We start from the raw sequence: 11,541 nt of genomic DNA on the forward strand, positions 1-11,541 counted from the left end.
ATCATTTCTATATTATTTCATCTTATATAGTGTTTCATGTCTTCTTTCATTTATAAAAAATTACATTTTTGATGAAAACTTTTAGATCTCAAGTTAAAAATGTCCAAGACAGTACCTAAAGTTTTCAAAATTCTTTTACTTAGTACACAAGCAAAAGAGTTTGAATACCACTTGTCTATACAAATTATTTTTTTTTAAGCAACATCCATTCTGACATTTATTATTTCTGGTCTTTAAAAATTTGCCATAGAATTATCTATCAATTAAAAACTTTCTTAGTGGTAATACTATTGAATACTATGGAATACCATGGAATACTATGCAACTATAAAAAAAGATGGAGCTTTTACATCTTTTGCATTAGACTGGATGGAATTGGAACGCATTTTTCTTAGTAAAGTATCACAAGAATGGAAAAGTATCCAATGTACTCAATACTAATATGAAGCCAGTTGACAAACTAACACAGACACAAGAGAACAACTCAATTTAATTCAAGTTGGGGGGAGGGAGGAAGCGGGACAGGGCAGTAGGAAGGGGGATGAGTGCACTCCCACCTAATGGGGACAATGTAAGGATATATGGCACACCTTCTGGGATCAGGACGCAACTACAGCCAGGACCTTACATAACAATGCAAACATTGTAACCTAATCATTCATACCCTCATATTAATCGGAATTTTTTTTTAAGTAAAAATTTAACTAACAAAGATCACAATCAAATAAAAAGTCTGTATTATTTCCGGGAAAAAGAAGAAAAAACCTTTCTTAAATATTACCAGTTCCCCTTTCCTCTCACCCATTGTCATATTTTGATTTTTATAATTTATGCTGTAGAATATATGTTTGTTTTGAGCCCTTTAAAGAAAGTTTTAGGAATTTCAGAAATTTACTTTCTTGAGAAAATTTCTTTAAAAATATGCCAAACATTTATAGCCCATGGTATTGATTTCCCTTCTTCATATTGAATGCTTTTTTTAAGTTTGTATCTGTGAGGAATTTTGCACTGTAGTTACAGAAACCAGGTTGGTTAAGCCATAAATAAATTTATTCAAACAATTGAGATGAGGATCCAAGGACAAAGGGAAATCTTAAGAAACAGACAGTCTCAAAAGGTCTCATTGGCAAAAGCTTGTTTCATTGCTGAACTAAATGAGTTTGAACCTGTATTCTCCATTCTCCTTTCCTTCTACTCAATATTTAAGGCCTTGGGAGGAAATTTAATTGGTGAAATTTAAGGAAAATGCTCACTCCTTGGTTTCACTATAGCCTAGTGAGCTGCACAGCAGAGTCTCAACAGAACTATTCCGCTTCCAAAGACAAGATCTTAACTCTGTTGCCCATGTCACACACAATGGGCAAGAGAGAGTTCCCCCAAATAAAATTATAATGCTGATAAGAAGGGGTAAGCATTCATGGAAATATATGTATATAAAATTTGTTGTTTTTTTTTTCAATTATTGTGGAATAAGACCAGTTCTACTTAAGCCAGATATTTTCCAAAATAAATTGATGATAGCTTCTTTTTGGGACTCCTTTTGTAACCGGCTTCATATCCAAAATTTTGTAATTCTCAAGTGTCTTAGCTCCCTCACATTCCAAAAGAGTTTTCAGTGTTCATGTCAGAATTAAATCAGGCAGCTAAGTGGCCATGACTTGACAGGCTGAAACAGTAAGTATTATTTCAGGGCCAGTGGCCTACTAACTGTAGCCTTAGAGAAAGCAGAGAAAAGACAGAGATACTGAGCAGAACTTCCTAACTTTCTGTACACTTATCCAATTGTTTTGAGTTTTTTCCAGGAACAGCAAAACCTCTTTGCAGCCCTGAAATAACTACAGCGCTTTACACTACCTGACGGTCCAGAGAAAGACAAGATAAGGGATACGCCACCACAGATTGTGCTCAAGAGCCACTGAGCCTATGCACAAGGCTAAAAGAATGAACAGTATTAACTCCTGGCTCATTTTAAAACTAAAATTCCCACCCTGGGGTGGGATTTGTTCACCATTTTTTGTTTATGGGATGAATGTACTAATGTACTAGCATGATTCTTCACCATGCTTGTGTGCCCTGACCTCCACCCCAAACATGTAATGGGGTTCACTCCCCTTATGCATTATTCATTTTCACCTCCATATAAACCCCTTTACCCTGTAGTCAGGGAGGTGGATTTCAGGAAACCTATGCCTTCCCCTGCTAGTTGACACTTCTTCTGAAATAAATTCTTTCTCCCTTGATAATCCTTGTCCCAGCAATTGGCTATCTGTGTGGTAAGCAACATCAAACACCCCCTTATGGGTTCGTTAACACTCCTTGTTGTTCCAAGTGCCATTGCAATTCTTAGGACCTGAGCTATACACCAGACGATGTCAGTTCATTTAAATGACTCTAGTGTCCAGAAGGAGCAGAGCCCAGGAATATTCCCAGCAGGAGAATGCAATGGCTTTCATAACCTTGACCTGCTTTCAACTGTGTTGAAACCATTTTCAGGGTCCCACCCTTTTCAGTATGTGACTCTTCATTTCCAGAAAGAGATCCCTTGAGTATTACAGTTGAGCACTCAATATGTACTGATAGCAAAGATGACTACAGGTCACATTTGAGCACCTCTTATACTTGCGTAAATCAAATGTGACTTGAGTACTACAATATTAATACAGTTTTTTTCCTTTCTTAAAATGTGTATACATTTTTTGGCACCCTCTGTATATCACACACCTGGTAACACTCTAGGTAACACTCTAGGTGCTAGGGATACAGTAGCGAACAAACAGAAGCAATCCTTGCCAGTGTGAAGGGGAATAGGGCAATAAATAAGTAAAGTGCATATTGTGTAGAAGTGATTGAATGCTAAGAAGAAAAATTAAGCATAGAAGGGTGACTTATTGAAAAGGTGAAATTTAGGCTCGATGCCTGTGGCTCAAGTGGCTCATACACATGAGCCAGCTGATTCGAATCCAGCCCAGGCCCGCCAAACAACAATGACGGCTGCAACCAAAAAATGGCCGGGCGTGGTGGCAGGCACCTGTAGTCCCAGCTACTTGGGAGGCAGAGGCAGGAGAATCCCTTGAGCCCAGGAGTTAATGTGAGCTGTGATGCCACAGCACTCTACTCAGGGCGACAGTTTGAGGCTCTGTCTCAAAAAAAAAAAAAAAGAGAGAACATAACCAGTGGCTCCTGTGGCTCAGTGAGTAGGGCGCCGACCCCATATAACAAGGGTGGCAGGCTTGATCCCGGCCCTGGCCAAACTGCAACAAGAAAAGGTGAAATTTGGCCAGGTGCAGTGGCTCATGCCTATAATCCCAGTACTCTAGGAGGCCAACGCAGGTGGATTGCCTGAGCTCGCCTGCTGGAGACCAGCCTAAGCAAGAGTGAGACCCCATTCCTAAAAAATAATTGGGAGTTGTGGTGGGTACCTGTAGTCCCAGCTACTTAGGAGGTTGAGGCAAGTGAATTGCTTGAGCTCAGGAGTTTAAAGTTGCTGTGAGCTATGATGTCACAGCACTACTGAGGGCAACAAAGTGAGACTCTATCTAAGAAAGAAAGAAGGAAGGAAGGAGAGAGAGAGAAAGAAAGAAAAGGATGAAATTTGCCATATGTATGCCTTTACCCAAATTTCATCTAAAAAAACTATTAATGTTGTAGTACTCAAGTCACATTTGATTTCCACAGTGTAAGAGGTGCACAAACGTGACCTATAGTCAATAAGAGATATAAATATATTCTATTGGTTCTGTTTCTCTGGAGGACACTGACTTATTAGTCACAATGACGTTGAGAAAGACACAAATTGATACCTTTATGGAAGTTGTCTTTGATTTGTCATACATAATATTTAAAGTGCTGAGACCCTTCTTTGTGTGCAGTGTTTTAAGAGAGCTTACAGTTGGGAGAAAATTTATCCAAACTAAGCTTTTCTTTAGTTAAAAGGGTTCCATTTACAAGTTAGGAGGTTATTATTTAGCATTTGAATCCAAATGAAAGCTAATAAGACTAACTAATTAAAAGCTTTCAGAAACACAACTAGGCTCAGAATAAACAGACCAGTCATGCACTCCAGGTATGCACGAATGGTGTGTTTAGGAGATAACATGATATTAACTCCCACTTAACTTGCAGGTTGCCCCATTTCTCTCCTAAAGTCAGTAAGATATCAACTGATCAGCTTTACAAAAGCCCTAGCTAAAGATAGTGGCAGCATTTGGAAGGAGTTGTTCTCAGTGGGTAGTGCCTGACAACTATGTGAGGTGAGCTCTGTACCTGGATCCATCATGTCTAGTTCCCTGGGGCCCCCAGTGTTCCTGAAGCCTGGAAAAGAACCTCCCATACCCTAGATATATGGATAGGTTCTACTATCTGCCTTACTGCTGAAAACCTTTATCTCTATGTGATTTGTGTTCTGTTACAAGATTTGGCACTGAATCTATCACTGCTGCTAACTCAGCAATTCCAAGTTCGTTGCCCCATTGCCTCATGGAAATGATTTCATAGCTTTGCCATCCTCCCTCCTTCTTTATATTTTTATTTTAGCATTACCATTTTTCCTTAGTCATTGCAGCTCTCTCTCTTCTCCCTATGTCTTCTTGGCTTCCCACTAACTCCTCTTTGACTTGTTTCTTCCTTGTCATCATTCCACATGTGCAGAAGTATCTGCAACCTTAATTCCCTGTGAGCATCAAACCCTACAACTCTTTTCTCTAGTCATGATATATAATTCCTGATTTCCAAGTCAGCACAGTCTTACATATACACCTGTATTTTCTATTGTGCATGCTTTCTGCTATAATCTGGATATGGGATGTTTGTTTCCACCAAATCTCCTGTTGAAATTTGATCACCAATGTTAGAGATGGGGCCTAATGAGAGGTATTTGGGCCATGGGTTCAAATCCCTCCTTAATGGGTTAATGCCCTCCCTGAAGGAGGGTGAGTGAGTTGTCCTTCTATTATTTTTCATGGGAGCTGTTTGTTACAAAGAGTCTAGAACCTCCCCTTTCTCTCTCTCTTGCTTCCTTTACCTTCCACCGCCAGTAGAAGAAGCCTGAAGCTCTCACCTGAAGCAGTTACTGGTGCTATACTTGCCAGTGTCCAGCTTGCAGAAACTCTTTTCTGTATGAATTGCCCAGTCTCAGATCTCATATCTTTACAACAACACAAATAAACAAAGACACTTTCCCACCTGGAAATGCATGAAAATACTCCCTCTCCTAGGGACCAATTTAGGATGTTCCCAGATAGAATCAGTCATCCTAGAGTCCTTGCCACATCTTATTTTAATTAAAATTCTGTACTTTTCTTGGTTCTACTTGTTTTATTTGTTCTACTTAAATATAATTTCCTACAGGGTGGTAACCGTCTTTTAGTTTAGCTCTTGACCAATAGCCTGATACAAAATAGATGTGTTCTAACAATATTTTGAGTGGCAAATAACTCAATAAATATTTCAAGATTCGCTGGTGCTCTTAAAGTTACCCAGTACAAAAGAAGATTAAAACATCTAAAATATTTGCCTCAAATGTTATATGTATAATCTGTTATCTGTATGATTTTAAAATAAATAAAAAGCAAGTGAGGTAAAAACATCTGGGAAATACAAATAATTGAAAAGTTTTGGTATGTCATCATGATTAATACTGGATATTTTTCCTGTTTCCCAAAATTTATTTTAAATGGCAACAAAATTTAAAAACCATATGTACATTGATTTATTTTAGAATAGGACACCATCCTTTCTGCTAAAAAGGAAAAAAACTTTTTTTAATTGTGTCTGGAAAAGAAGACAGTAATGTGCACAAGAAACGTTACTCTGGTTTCTTCCAAGAAGGAAATGAAGGACTGAAGAACATGGCTAAGTAGTGTTTTGGTTTTGGTTTTGTTTATCTGCTTGCCTTTTTCTCCAATATTTGCCTCTGTTGCTATTAATCTCTTTGAGAGCAGTGAAATGGGTAGTTTGCCCCTGAAGTCTTCCTTATTACTCTCCTATAATTTTTCTAAAATTGTTCATAACTACTTTCAACACCATACCACACAATAGAAGTGGAAGTAACCAGCTACATATGGCTATACCCAGCTACATTGTTAAGTCAAAATCACCTCTCCTTAACAACATCCCTCATGTGTCAGCCTACTTTAAACAACATGCTTGGGATCCAAATGTATAATATGTATAAATGTGGTCTATAAAGCCATGAAATGAACATAAAAGTGATTAGTTTGGTGATATTCAGCAGAAGCAAACAGAATCCTCTCAAAAGGGTTAATCACCTAATCCCTAGCCATTAGGATTCCCTCAAATAAATTTCCATTTACTATTTTTCACCAGCTGAAATTACAAAACTTATGTGGAAACAATCTACCGTGGGTGAAAGTATGGAAAACATAAACAGCTATCCCCAAATGTTCAAATAAAAGAATGTAAGAAAAAAATAGTAGAAATGAATGTAAGAAGAAATGAAAGTAAATAACAATAAACGAGACAGTCATGCATAAGAAGGGAAGAGAAACCAGATGATTAGAGTTACTGAAGAAAAACAAAATCCTAATATGGGTTAAGTATCAGATTAGAATAATTGCATTTATAAATTAGAAACACTGGCTTAGATATTCTAGAGGTAAGGTAGTGATTCAATGATGTATCAAGTATCCAAACTCTATTCATTTTTCCAGTGGAAAAATTATTTGTACCTAAATTTTTATATGCCAGTGATTTATACAGAAATATTTCCTTCCTTTCTCTTGGGAAAGGCTTATACTTCCCTGCTTCATTAATAACAAGATTGCTCATATGGCTTTGGCCAGTGCTATTTGAGCCAGCATCATGTTTCATTTCTAGACAGAAACTTTTTCCGTGTTCTTTTACCTCTGTCATAGACTTGTTATGTTGTAGATGGAAGCTTCGCCGTAAACCTGGTACAGTGTGAAGATGATGTGGAACAGAATAACAAGTGAACATTGGGTATATAGCATGAAGCATGTTGTTATAAAATATTAGGATTTGGGGATTATTTGTTACTGCAGCTTGTCCTGACTGATAAAAAAATCACTACTAGGGCAGCACCTGTGCCTCAAAGGAGTAGGGCGCTGGCCCCATATACCGGAGGTGGTGGGTTCAAACCCAGCCCCAGCCAAAAACTGCACACACATGCACAAAAAAATCACTATTAGAAGTCAAATGCCACTATAAGAGGGGGGAAAAGAACAGTGAATAAAACAAAACCTCAAAATGTGTAGTGTTGGCTTTAGGACTGATCGAGAAAAAAATTTCCTTTAAAGCTTAGAAGGATGATACTTTTTATATGTTGGTGAAATAGTCAGTAAAAGTTTTGCCAAAAACAACTTGGAAGGCAGATAATAAACCTAATGAGCTTCTTGATTTAGGTGAAGTAGTTGGGCTACTCAATGTTAGTATTGTGCCTTTGTTACTATTGGCTGCATTTGACAATGTTCTCTAAAAATATATGAGACCAAAAAATAATTTGCCAGTTTCAGAATATCTAAACATGTAGGTTTAGAAAAACAAATTCCTCTCAATTGAGAAATGATTTAGAAAACAATAAACATATTAAAACAATTCTCATGACAAAAACTAAATCCAAAGCAATGAGAGAAACTATAACCAATTGTTTAAACATCTGGATTAAGATAGTGTCCAGTTATTACTTTTGGTTCAATAAGATGGTTCAGGAGACTAAAGGCATGAGAGTAAGGGCATGGATTGCCCTCTGGAGCATGATAGACTCAAAATGCCCAAAATCAAGTCTAGAGAAGGAGTTGGTGAGAGAATAAGAAATCTCCAAATGAATGGAGAGAAGTATAATTAGCATGTGAAGTTGGTTGTAATTATATAAACAAAACATTGAAAAAGTTTTTGAGAGTTGCAATATGAATAAGCCTGGGCTAAAGAAAACTGTGACTAGAACTCAAAATATTGCCTTGGAACACCAATTTTTTTTTTTTTTTTTTCAAAAGATGGACTGAAAATTGCTCAGTTTCTAGGGAGGGGCATATGTTCCTCTTCAAATGTGGCCAAGAGTAATGGAAAAGATTTTCCAGAAGGTGGAGCTAACAGCCATAGAAAACAATGAACTGTGGAGCTATTCTGAACACCCAGAACTACAGACTAATCAAGGATTATTTCCCACTTCCAGGGTAGAAAACTTCTGCAATATCTGCCCTGAATAATTTCAAAATATCTTTGGACAAGTGACTAATGTTTGTTTCCTATTTACATCAAAATGTGTAGTGTTGGCTTTAGGACTGATCAAGAAAAAAATTTCCTTTAAAGCTTACAAGGATGATACTTTTTATATGTTGGTGAAATATTCAGTAAAAGTTTTGCCAAAAACAACTTGGAAGGCAGATAATACACCTAATGAGCTTCTTGATTTAGGTGAACTATTTACAAAGTTCTCTTGTTCCACTGGGTTGTAAGGAAGGATGAAGGTAGGACAGACGTGTCATTTTAGTTTACTGGTTTTCAGGGAAAAAGGACCCCAATCTAGACTAATATAGAGATTATTATTATTTTTTTTTTTTGTAGAGACAGAGTCTCACTGTACCGCCCTCGGGTAGAGTGCCGTGGCGTCACACGGCTCACAGCAACCTCTAACTCTTGGGCTTACGCGATTCCCTTGCCTCAGCCTCCCGAGCAGCTGAGATTATTATGAGATCCTACACTTCAATTCCAATGCTGTGATTAAATAGGACTTTGGGTTTTCTTTCTTGGCATGAGGGAGAGGCACTCATTCAAATATATTTTGTGCATGAAAAGGAACATGAACTAAATATTTGTGATCAGAAATTTAGACTGTGATGAATTGTATTTTTGTTCACAAATATCTCTGTCCTTCCCTTTGGGATAGCGATACTTTCCTATCCAATTGACGTCAGGTATCAGGACAACCATATGACTTGCCTTGTCTAATAAAATGTGAGTTTAAGTCATGCAGGTCACATCCACAACAAACTTTTAACACCAGTTCATGGCTCACCCAATTCATTTTATTTTCACGTGGCAGTTTTCCCCATGAAGTCTACCCCATCAACCTACTTCCTAAAGGGAAGATGACATGGATCAGGGCCGCAGCCCATCTTAATGAACAGGTAGTATGAATAAGACATAGACTTTTGCCTTTATTTTGAAGATGGCTGACTGAAGCCAGCTTTCCACAGAGGCTCCCATCCAGAAGGAGAGTTAAAGGACAGAAATTTAGCAAGTAATCTGGTGGATTGGAGCTGCGCCAAGAGAGAAGGTTGAAGAACGCACATCAATCCTGCTGAGGAGAGCTGCGACCCCAAGTATACAAACAAAAGGTACAAAATCCATCACCAAGAGGACGGGAGTCCCCTCCCCCTGAGAACAGCTCGGAGTACCCCACAAACAAATAAGCAGAGTTCAAAAGTCCTCCCATTATACTCCATGGGAGAGACTCTCTAAAAACTGGACTTACTTCCCCTACTAGGGTGCCATGGCATTCTCCTGCCAAGCATAAAACTGTGTAAAACTATATATACTCTCTATCTGCAATTCTGAGCTCCCAGCACTCCCTTCCACTCTCACTCTGAGGTCTGGAGGCCTGTCCCCCAAGAGTCCAAATTCTTGGGTGATTTCTCAAGGGGTGTGAACAGGGCCTGGACTGCAGCTGGTCAGTGCTGATTCTGTGGCATGGGAGTGAGGAGAGGATGGTCAGCTAAGAGGGAACCATGCCAGAGTGGCGGCGCCCCGAGGCGCAGAGCAGCAGCTGTTTTTGGCAACAATAGGGCTCACCCCCAGATATTCCGGAGTCACACCCCCTGTCTCTCTGGGCAACCAGAGGAGGCCGGGCATCTTCTCAGGTGGCAACCACCGCAGAACAGATCTGGGATGGAAACACAGGCCCCATGAGTAAAGGGTTTGCCTGAGGCAGTACTGGCCCGGGTGGAATATGGGGACTAGAAAACACATGCGCAGAGCCAGGAGATTCCCAGGGTGGGGCTGACCCAGAGGTCCACTTTACTGAGCATAAGACACACCCGGCCCCCGGGGTATCATCAGCCTAAACAAAGGAGGGCAGGCAGAGGCTAGAACAGACAGGTAACCATGCTTTGAATACAAACTACAGCTGAGACCATACAGAGGCACAGACAGGGCCTGAGGCACATATTCTGGGAACTTAAAACAGCTTCTCTTCTGCAGGGGAATTTAGCAGGAACAGAAACAAATTCCATCAGAGTTGTTCTGTTCTGTCAGTAACATCAATCAGGGGTAGGGATGGAACTGAGTGAATAGCCCCAGCCTCCCAAGGTTCTCAGGCCTCACCTCCACCTGCCAGATAGTGGCAGAGAGCAGCAGCCTAGCTGAGCAGACATAGATCTCCTTGTGTTTCAGGCAGGTGCAAACCTCTGGAATATCTGCTCATTGGAGGCAACTGGGTCACAGCCCTGCAGGGTTATCAGTGACTGGGTGTGACAGAGATGCAAGGTGGGGAAGGAGGCATCAACCTTCACAGACTAATCTATTTGCTGGGTGGGTCCTCCTGACTTTACAGAGCACCAGAGCAAGGCATATTTGAGGTGTCAGCAGACCCTTGCGATCTAGTTGCCAGAGACCTTTTAAACTCTCCCACCTGAGACCCGTGCTGACTGAAACAATTGATTTGGACCTTTTGAACTGAGCCAATTGCCCGAGGACTATCCAAGTGGTGCCCTGGGTGTGTGGTTGTAGGAAGGTTTGATTTTCCTTTTCCAATTGTTACCTGTGGAGGGTAGGGTGACTTAATTGCTGATATTTCTCCACAGCTGAGACTTCAACCCAGAGTAACTGTTTCACTAGGGTCGGACAGAGACAGCTGAAAACAAGACAGAGCCACTGAGCCCCACAACACAGGTCCCCAGTTTCTCAGGCCATAGCACTGTATGGGTCCTCGGCAAAACTCCAGGGGAAAAGTCAAATGGTATAAAATTTTCATGAGGCAGAATCAGTAGGAAAACTCTAGTAACATGAATAACCAGAGTAGATCAACCCCCCTTCCCTCAAGGAAAGATATGGCAAATGTAACTGAAGATCCCATTCATAAACAGATAGCAGAGATGTCAGAAATCGAATTCAAAATTTGGATTTCAAACAAGATTAATAGAATGGAGGAAATTTTGGGATTAGAAATTCGAGGAACAATTCAAAAGTTGGAATTAGAAATTCAAGGAGAAATTTAAAAGTTGTCTCAAGAATTCAATAAATTTAAAGACAAAACCACCAAAGATTCTGACGCACTGAAGCAATAATTTGCAGTCCTCAAAGATCCGAAAAATACAGTAGAATCCCTCAGTAACAGAGTGGAGCAAGCAGAAGAAAGGATTTCTGACATTGAAGACAAAGCTTTTGAATGCTCCCAAACTCTCAAAGAGGAATAGAAATGGAGAGCAAAAACAAATCATTCTCTCAGAGAGCTCTGGGATAATTGGAAGAAGGCTAATATCCGCTCATTGGAATCCCTGAAAGTGATGAAGTGCCTTTGCAAGGCACAGAGGCCCTTCTCCATGAAATTATGAAAGAGAATTTTCC

This window comes from Nycticebus coucang, chromosome 9, assembly GCF_027406575.1.
Source record: "Nycticebus coucang isolate mNycCou1 chromosome 9, mNycCou1.pri, whole genome shotgun sequence".
In the NCBI taxonomy this organism is placed as follows: domain Eukaryota; kingdom Metazoa; phylum Chordata; class Mammalia; order Primates; family Lorisidae; genus Nycticebus; species Nycticebus coucang.